Genomic DNA, 9,032 nt, shown 5'->3' on the forward strand with positions numbered 1-9,032 from the left:
CTCTAATTCATGTGCCTATATGTTATATACAGATGATATTTTTTAACATAATCACAAATACACATACTAACACACTATACATATGTGTCTGTATTCACACAAATACACAAAATTTGGTTTTGTACTCAGAAATTCTCCTGGTCTTTCCTTTATGTATCTTACATTATAGTCTTAAGATGGATGGTAGCTGAAGCTCCAGGCATAATACCGCAATTCCAAAGCAAAGAGTGGGAAGGCAAGGGACCAGCGTACCTGTCACTTTTATCAGGACAGAAAACAAAACAAAACACAAAGATAAATGTAGCACATTTCTGGTTTCTTCCATCTAAGACTGTATCAAATGGTAATGTACACATGTAAAAGAAGCAGAAAAAGTAAGCTTTTTCATCCTCCAGCTTCTGTTGTAGACATAGCAGGGGAGGTTGGGGGGCATATATGTTTGTTCAGGCAAAAAAAAATTGTCCTCTTCATCATCTTCCTATTTTGGAAAATTTGAATAGCTCTTTCTTGTTATCAGACATGTCACAATTTCTCACCTAAAACACAGAATTAATAAATGAGAATAACTGTCATCCAATTACCAGTTCAAATTTAAGTTTTTAAAGACCAGAGTATTGATTTTACAATGGTAATCCAATAAAATGTTTTAAAAACACAGTATTTGGGGGCGCCTGGGTGGCACAGCGGTTAAGCGTCTGCCTTCGGCTCAGGGCGTGATCCCAGCTTTCTGGGATCGAGCCCCACATCAGGCTTCTCCACTATGAGCCTGCTTCTTCCTCTCCCACTCCCCCTGCTTGTGTTCCCTCTCTCTCTGGCTGTCTCTATCTCTGTCGAATAAATAAATAAAATCTTTAAAAAAAATAAAAATAAAATAAAAACACAGTATTTGATGCCCAGACATGTTAAATACCTCACCCACTCCATAAAATTAATACATGGAAATCAACTGTGATTAATTTTCATTCAATCTGCCTGTAAAGACTAGGTACCTGGAAGACATACAGTTGAACATTTTGCAGATCATCATTGATTCAATGCACACAATTTGATCATTTATATCATCTTCATCAACAGGATTGTCGGATATTGATATGTATTGGTTGTGATCATTTTAACTCATGTGTGAATGCTGATGAATAAAAGCTTTTGACCATTTTTCTTCAAGTCAAAGGAAAAGCTATGTTCAGTGTTGGATTGATTTTCATCTCTTAAATGTAAATTTATTTTAGTGATATCAGAAACTACCACCAATAGCAACAAATTGCACCTCAGATCCAACATCAAAAACACAGTAGCAATTAGAATTTGGATAAAGATCTTCAGACACTTCTATGACTTGCATTTGCAATAGTAATCACGGTAATACTACCACTAATAATAATTATGAGTTTCTTTGCCTGCTTGTTTTGATAATGATTCTAGTTCAAAACATAACAGAGAGTTCCAACTTCAACCTTTAACATTTTCAGAAGTTATCATATCTTCTCTATTACTAGAAGGTTTCTGAATTTGAGATCCATCTTTATATGTATTTGCATCAATTATCCTTTCTGGAGGTTCTCTAATGTATAGCATAAGTGAATGTATCTTATTCACACAATGTAATGATAGACTCTATGGTGATATGGGCTTTGTTGTTAAATTGCCATGTAACATAAATACACATTTACAAGAAAAATATTTATAATATTTGAGGTTTCTCTTTGGGGTGGTTCCAGGTTCAGTAAAATATTTCTGGGGTTGCTAGATTCTGGTAAGATGTGCTTTGTTTGTTGCCCTATGAGAACAATGAGGAGAAAAAGAGTTAACGAAAAATGTATTTTCTTTAAAAAATCGATCTTTCAAGGTAAGTTAAAAATTTACTTCAAAAAGGCAATGATTAGGTGTTTCTACACTGACAGTGTTATAAACCTTAATGGATAAAGAATCAGAGAAAAGGAACGTCCAAGTAGCTATCTGTAGTAGAATTGGCTAACTTTTTCTGTAAGTGGCCAGATGGTAAATAGTTTCATCCCTGGTGGCCCTGTGGTCTCTGCCTTAATTACTTAACTCTGCCCTTGTGGTGCAAAAGCAGTTATTGACAATGGGTGGAATTATGTTCAGGAAAGCTTTATTTACAAAACAGGCTGAGGCCTGGGTTTGGCCCATGGGCCACAGCTGGCCAGTTTCTCATGGAGATGATTTGCTTCTATCCCCGTCCCTGAGTAGGCACTGATTGTTGGTTACACAGAACAGAGGGTCACTATGGACCCTGAAATGTATCCTGGCTGCAGTAATGCTTCTTGATTCGTTTAAAGCATCTAGGTTCCCCCTTAACTGCCTGAACTCATCTGTGCACCTGTTTCTCTTTACTATTGTTATTCACGTTGCCTTTTCAGAGGGAAATTTTCATTGAAAGAAAAAAGGAGACATAACAGAACTTGAAAAGGCAGTCTTTCTCAAGGTTATTACATGTGATATCAGAGTCTGTCCTTCCTAATATATATTTTTCTATTTTCCATCTCTTTTCTGATTTTCCCATCTTAAACATTTTTCTCTTCCCGCAACTTTCAGGCTCTTTTAAATTTGCTGTACTTGAACATGTTTGCATTTTCTATTTTATCCCTTGATTATGCATTCATTTAACAGATATATTATCGTACCCCAAATGTATAACAGTATTTTATACCAATCTTCAGTTGTGTATCACACTGATTCTCCACATCAGTATGCTTATTTAGATACAGGAAGTAGCCCACCCTTATCTGCAGTTTCGCTTTCCATGGGTTTTAGTTACCTGCTGTCAACCCAGGAACCCAGTCCAGAAGCAGATGATTCTCCCGACTTCCCACAAGAAGGTCAATAGTAGCCTACCACTACCTCACAATGCCTGCGTCATTCCCCTCGCTTCACCTCCCCAGGTAGGCATTTTATCATTTCATATCATCAGGAGAAGGATGAGTACAGTACCATAAGATATTTTGGGACAGAAAGAGACCATGTTGACTAATTTTTATTACAGTACATTGTTATGTTATTCTATTTTATCATTAGTTATTGTTATTAATCTCCTACTGCATCTAATTTATAAATTAACCTTTATCATAGATATGTAGATAGAGGGAAAAACAGTATGTATACGGTTCATTACTATCCATGGTTCCAGGCATGTACTCGGAGTCTTGGAATGTATTCTCTGTGGGTAAGGAAGGACTACTATATTTACTAAAAGTTGACATAATTTAAAAAAAAATTTAAAGATTTTATTTATTTATTTGAGAGAGAGAGAGCACAAATGGCAAGTAGGGGCAGAGGAAGAAGCAGGCTCCCTGCTCAATCCCAGGACCCTGAGATTATGACCTGAACCAAAGACAGTGGTTTGACTGAAGCACCCAGGCACCCCCATAATTTTAAGTTAATTCCATCCTTTGACATGATTTTGGAAAATATTCAACACTGGACTTTTAGTTATCAGGAGATAATATACATGAATACACATAATTTAAAATCAACGAATACAAATGATAAAGATATCTTGAAATTCATCTTTTTCATATTCCTAACTTTTTGAAAAGAAAGTAACAAAACTCAATGAGTTGTTTTCCATCAAGGTAGCAGATAGAATTAAAATTGTTACTCATTATGTTAACACTAAGGCACTAATGTTTCCACATTTGTCAATATGGTGATTATTTTTGTTATTTGAAAAATTCGATTCTTCTCACATACAAATCTAAAACAACAGGAATTAATGAAGAAAAGAAAATGTGTGTTAAAATACAGTTTGGTTTCTATTTATATTAGCAACGGATATTGTCTTTCTTATCCAACATTCATGTAATTTGCTATATTTTATCTAATTGTTCTCAAGACTAATATGATTTGTGAGTTGTTGGTGATAATAGAGGTTAACTATGTATGACCCCTCATTTCTAAGCCTTAATTTCTCATTTCAAAATTGCTTCCTCTGAGGTTTCTATTGCAAAGGAATGAAGAAATTTATTATCATAGAACAGACATTTTCAATGTCCTTAATCCTCAGTATGACACATAACTTTGTTGATCCTGTAGGATTTTTTTCTGAAAAATTACTTTTTTTTTTTTTCATATGAGGAGTCAGACACAGTTAAAATTCCAGTGTATCGAAGTCCTCCTTGAGGCTTGAAGGATGCATGCAATTATGCTAATGGAACATCAAGTCTCTGTTGCTAAGAAAAAGCTAGAGAGATATCTCAAGCTGGAATAAGTTGACCTCTTCAGAATAAAAAATGAGGATTTTTTTCTCATATTTCCCAAAGTAATTAGCAAAGTTGGCAAATCTCATGAATTTGATTTAAACCAAATGATATAGTAAATTCTACTCCAATAAATCTTCATATACTCTTTAATAGAATAGAATATACTGCTTGTATGCTCCAGTGTGTAATATAAAGGAGAGCAGCATATGGTGGCTTGCTGGAAATATTCCTTAGTGAGCGCCAATAATAGTCAACAGAGTGGGCAGAGATTATTTATTGCAGTAGCAAACATTTAGGGACTTGAAATATAAAGAATATGGAGCACACAGAGGATTTGAAATCTGTCTAGTGCTCCATTTTATTATCTTCTTTATAAAACATTGTCAGTTCATTATGCTAACAGTGGTAGAAGTTACCAGAGTAGGCAGTCACCCATTGGTAGGGAACAGGCTCTTCCTTAAGGACTTGGAATCTAGTCATGGGAAAATAAATCCATAATCTCCCTGGTGCACCTAAATTGTTATAGCAGCTCAGAGGTGAGGAAGAGTATGTCTATCCGGAAACTGGAATTGAGAAGCCTTTGAGTTGAGCTTATCAATAAGTTCTACAACCCTGAAAGGACAGGAGCCTGTTGTTAAAGGACGATATTGGTCATAGCATGGACTTTCTTCCACGTTATCTTCCACCTATCCAACAGTTCTCAAAGGTGGAACAAAGGGAAAATTATGCCAAATCTTAGATATACAGTAATTAAATTTACATTTAGGAGATTGAACTTAAGTCAGTTCAGATCTTAATTTACAGGGCCTTGATGACCAGTTATTTTTCTTATTTCCTTATAAAGAAGCATTGCAGAGGTGGAAGATATTCCAGCTTCTACCAGAACAATAACCAGGACAATAAAGAACCTGTTAATTCCAATAAATAAATAGCTCGAAATGCACAGTACCCGTATATTTTGAGATGGTCAAGAAGCCACGTACCATACTGCATTTGCTGTTGGTATTATTGTAATAGTCAAATATGGCATTTTAGGTGACATGAGAACATGTGTTATAGAATGATTTCTGCTGAGTGGTAGTCAGCAATTCGAGAGTTGTAGTTATCTATCTCTATGCAAAGTAATAGTATTCTTTTTTTTTCAGTTTTTAAACTTGTAATCAAATATTTTAATTCATGAGTCATACATTCTGACTGCATTGACTCATCTTCCTTCAAATTGATCATTTTAAGTTGTATTAGTTTTCTATAGCTGTTGTAACAATTTACTAAAAATGTAGCGACAACACAACACAAATTCATAATCTCACAGTTTTTGAAGTCAGATTCTAAAATAAGTCTTATTGTGATCAAATCAAGGTGTCAGGATGCCTAAATTTCTTCTAGAGTGCTTAGGGGAAATCTTGTTTTCTTGCTTTTGCCAGCTTCCAGAGGCTACCCACATTCCTTGTCTCATGGTCCCATTCTGCCATTTTTAAAGCAACAATGTTGGGCCAAGTCTTTCTTTTGCTACTATCTCTGTGGTTCTCTCCCTTCTGCCTCCATCTTCCATTTATAAAGACCTTTGTGATAACACTGGGCCCGCCTGGATAAAGCAGGATAATCTCCTCATCTGATGATCACTTGATTAGCAATTTAACTCCATCTTTCCGTCTCCAAACTGAAGTTCCCCTTGCCATGTCATCTAACATATTCATGGTTTGGGGGGATTAGGATGCAGGCATCTTTGGAGGTCTATTATGCCTAGTACAAAGATATACATTCAACTTTCATCTCTTTCTGTGAGAAAAAAAGACATTATTGGGAAGTGGGTTTATGTAGAAGCAATAGTAGGTAGCTCAGGAACACATTAGTTTTATCACAAATGTACATCGAATGATAATCTGCTAAATCCTAACTCCACACATAAGAAATAGGCCCTCTTTCCTTCTTTTTTCTTTCTTTCTTTCTTTTTTCTTTTCTTTCTTTCTTTCTTTCTTTCTTTCTTTCTTTCTTTCTTTCTTTCTTTCTTTTAGAGAGAGTGCAAGTGGAAGAAGAGAGAGGGTCAAGCAGACTCCAAGCTGAGTGTATGATATGATCATGACCTAAGCCCAAATCAAGAGTCAGGCACTTAACAGACTGAGCTACCTAGGCACTCCAAGAAATTGGTCTTTATTAGACCACATTTGAAATGGAGCTCTTAATTGTAATGGTGACATTTTCATTCACTGTGAAACTGTCCAATCACCACTTAAAAATAAAAATGTTATAGTAAGAATGAAAATGTTATTTACTTTTAATTTTTGCATCTTATAATGTGGCCTCTATGGTTTATGGAAAAAAACGTAATTAATGGTATTTAGCAGTAGAGTGTTCTGTTTATAAATTAGTGACAAGTAAAGGAGACTACAAAAATAAGTGAAAATTATCTATCTATCATCTATTGATCTGTATCACTGGTGCTCTCTACCTTAAACATCCTAGGATTATGAAATATATTCACACTAACTCTGCATAGCTAAATGTATTCTAGTATCTTCAGTCTCATGATCCTTAATCAGGCTGGGGTTAGATCTCCACAAGACATTCCCTGGCTATTTCCGGGAGTCCAGAAGAAATCACAAACAGTATCTTTTCTTATTGTCCCTTTCTTATTCTTGCTGCCACCTGACAACAATGCATAACAATTGGATCAAGATCATGCCAATAGTTAGAATACCAATCAACATCTGTGCCAAAAGAGTTTCTCTAGAATCTTCCCAAAGTTCCATCGTCATTTCTCACCTGCAAAGGGAGTAATACCTTTCACCTGAACTGTGGCACAAGCTGCCTAGAATTTCAGAGTCACATTTAAGTACTCCACCCCTTCAGGAACATATTCACTCAGTGAGTAACTCATCATATGTTTTAACGAAAAACAGTAAGCTTCTAATCTCGTAAATTTACGTATGAGGATAAAAACTCAAAGGAGCTAGAGAGGGAAGGGATTTCAACATCTTAGTGTTCTCCTTATTCATCTAATCTATGTTCCTAGTCACTGTTTCTCCCTCCATTCCTAGTGTGTAGTCATCAGTACTGGCAGTACACGAAGAAGAGTTTTCCTATCCTCGTTCAGGCACGAAACGACTTCCCAGGACATGTCCCTAACTGTCCCCAAACTCTGCATGTGTATTCAGGGAGGGGTGGGGGGAAGCTTTACACTTGTTACCACTTGTTAAATCTGGATATTGGCATTAAAGATAATATTTTTCTGTATGTGTTTTTACATAATTTCCCAAAATGCATGTATTACTTTTTAAAGTAGTAACACAAACACAATAAGTATCATATGGGAAGAGTTTGCATAAATTAGTCAGAATGGAAGACACAGAATTTTGAGATATGTCAGATGTTTAAAATCTAAAACAATACTAACAAAAGCTTTGTTCTCTTGCTTTCTCATACCTTTCAGCTACAGCAACACTTGGTGATATGAAGACTTACATTCATATGTCTCCTTATTTATACTTATTTGACTTTGCATGGTCAGCGCACACATGGATAATTGGTTCTAAGGTGTTTCAGAGACTCGGAGTCATGCGATGTGTTAACAGCATCCTCACAGTTCCAACGAAGGCCTCCGTGGAGTTCTGTTTTCAAGCACCCTTCTTATCAAATCCTGAAAGCTTCTCAGACATCCATGCTTACTCTCCATTTTCTTAGTGACCAGAATGAATGTCTGACAAGCTCAAGATATATTCGATCCGGGGTTGAGTATCTATTCTCTTCGGGGTTGGCAGAGTTAGCTGGTCTTATTGAGATGATGATTTGCCAGATCAATCTTTGTACCACAAGCTGCTTAAGACATTCTTGACATAGACGAGGTGCCCTTCCAAGTCCATTAGCTCTTGAGAGAGCTTTGTTTCCATATACATATACCTATGGATGCATATATACATAGATATCTCCATGCAAATTCAGTTTTCAGATACTCTCCTTATAATTTTTCCCTCACCTTCTTTTATCGTCTTCCTTATTAACCAGTAGAAACAGATTTAATATATCCAGTAATATCCAACTTTATAAATATTCACTAAAGGCTTTTGACAATTTAATTTCCTAATGAATTATAATGTTACAGTCACCATTGGACTTGGTTATTAGATATATTATCAACCACTGTTGTAATAATTGATTCAACGTGGAATGTGGAAGAAATAGAAGGAGCAATAGGAGCAATGCTGATGTGAAGAAACAAGAGATACTCTCTGTATCTAAAAATGTGAATTCACTTCAAATTGCTATATTTTAGAGATCATCTATAAGGAAATAAAGGAAGCATGGGATGACATATGAGAGAGACAGGGACTATGTTTTTGCTTTGTTTTGTTTTTAAACAGGTAATATTGCTGGTCTATGTGGAATGGTTTTAAGATCCTTAAATGAGGGAGGAAGTCTGTAATTATGTACCTAAGATATTAGCACCTTCTCTAACCAACACTTTGTATCATTCAAAAAATAGGTATGAGCTGTTTAAAGAGACCTCAGAACATGAAGACACCAACCGAAGCAAGAATTCACATTTTAGGAGCTGAAAATATACCTGAGAGTTATTGTCTTCAGAGAATTCTCAATAAGTTATTACTTTAACTTTTTTATTATAGAAATAATTATAGTAGCAATCTCTATGTATTAGTTTTCCTAACTATAAAATGAGACTAATAATGTCACAAGCTTTTTAAACGATTGAATAGAATAGTCCAACTCAACAAGTATTAGTTCTTATTGTTTAAGTTACACAGATCAAAGTGCTGATAGGGTTCCAATTAGTTCACAAGATTGTAAGCATTACAAGAA

This window comes from Ursus arctos, unplaced genomic scaffold, assembly GCF_023065955.2.
Source record: "Ursus arctos isolate Adak ecotype North America unplaced genomic scaffold, UrsArc2.0 scaffold_20, whole genome shotgun sequence".
NCBI classification, from domain to species: Eukaryota; Metazoa; Chordata; class Mammalia; order Carnivora; family Ursidae; genus Ursus; species Ursus arctos.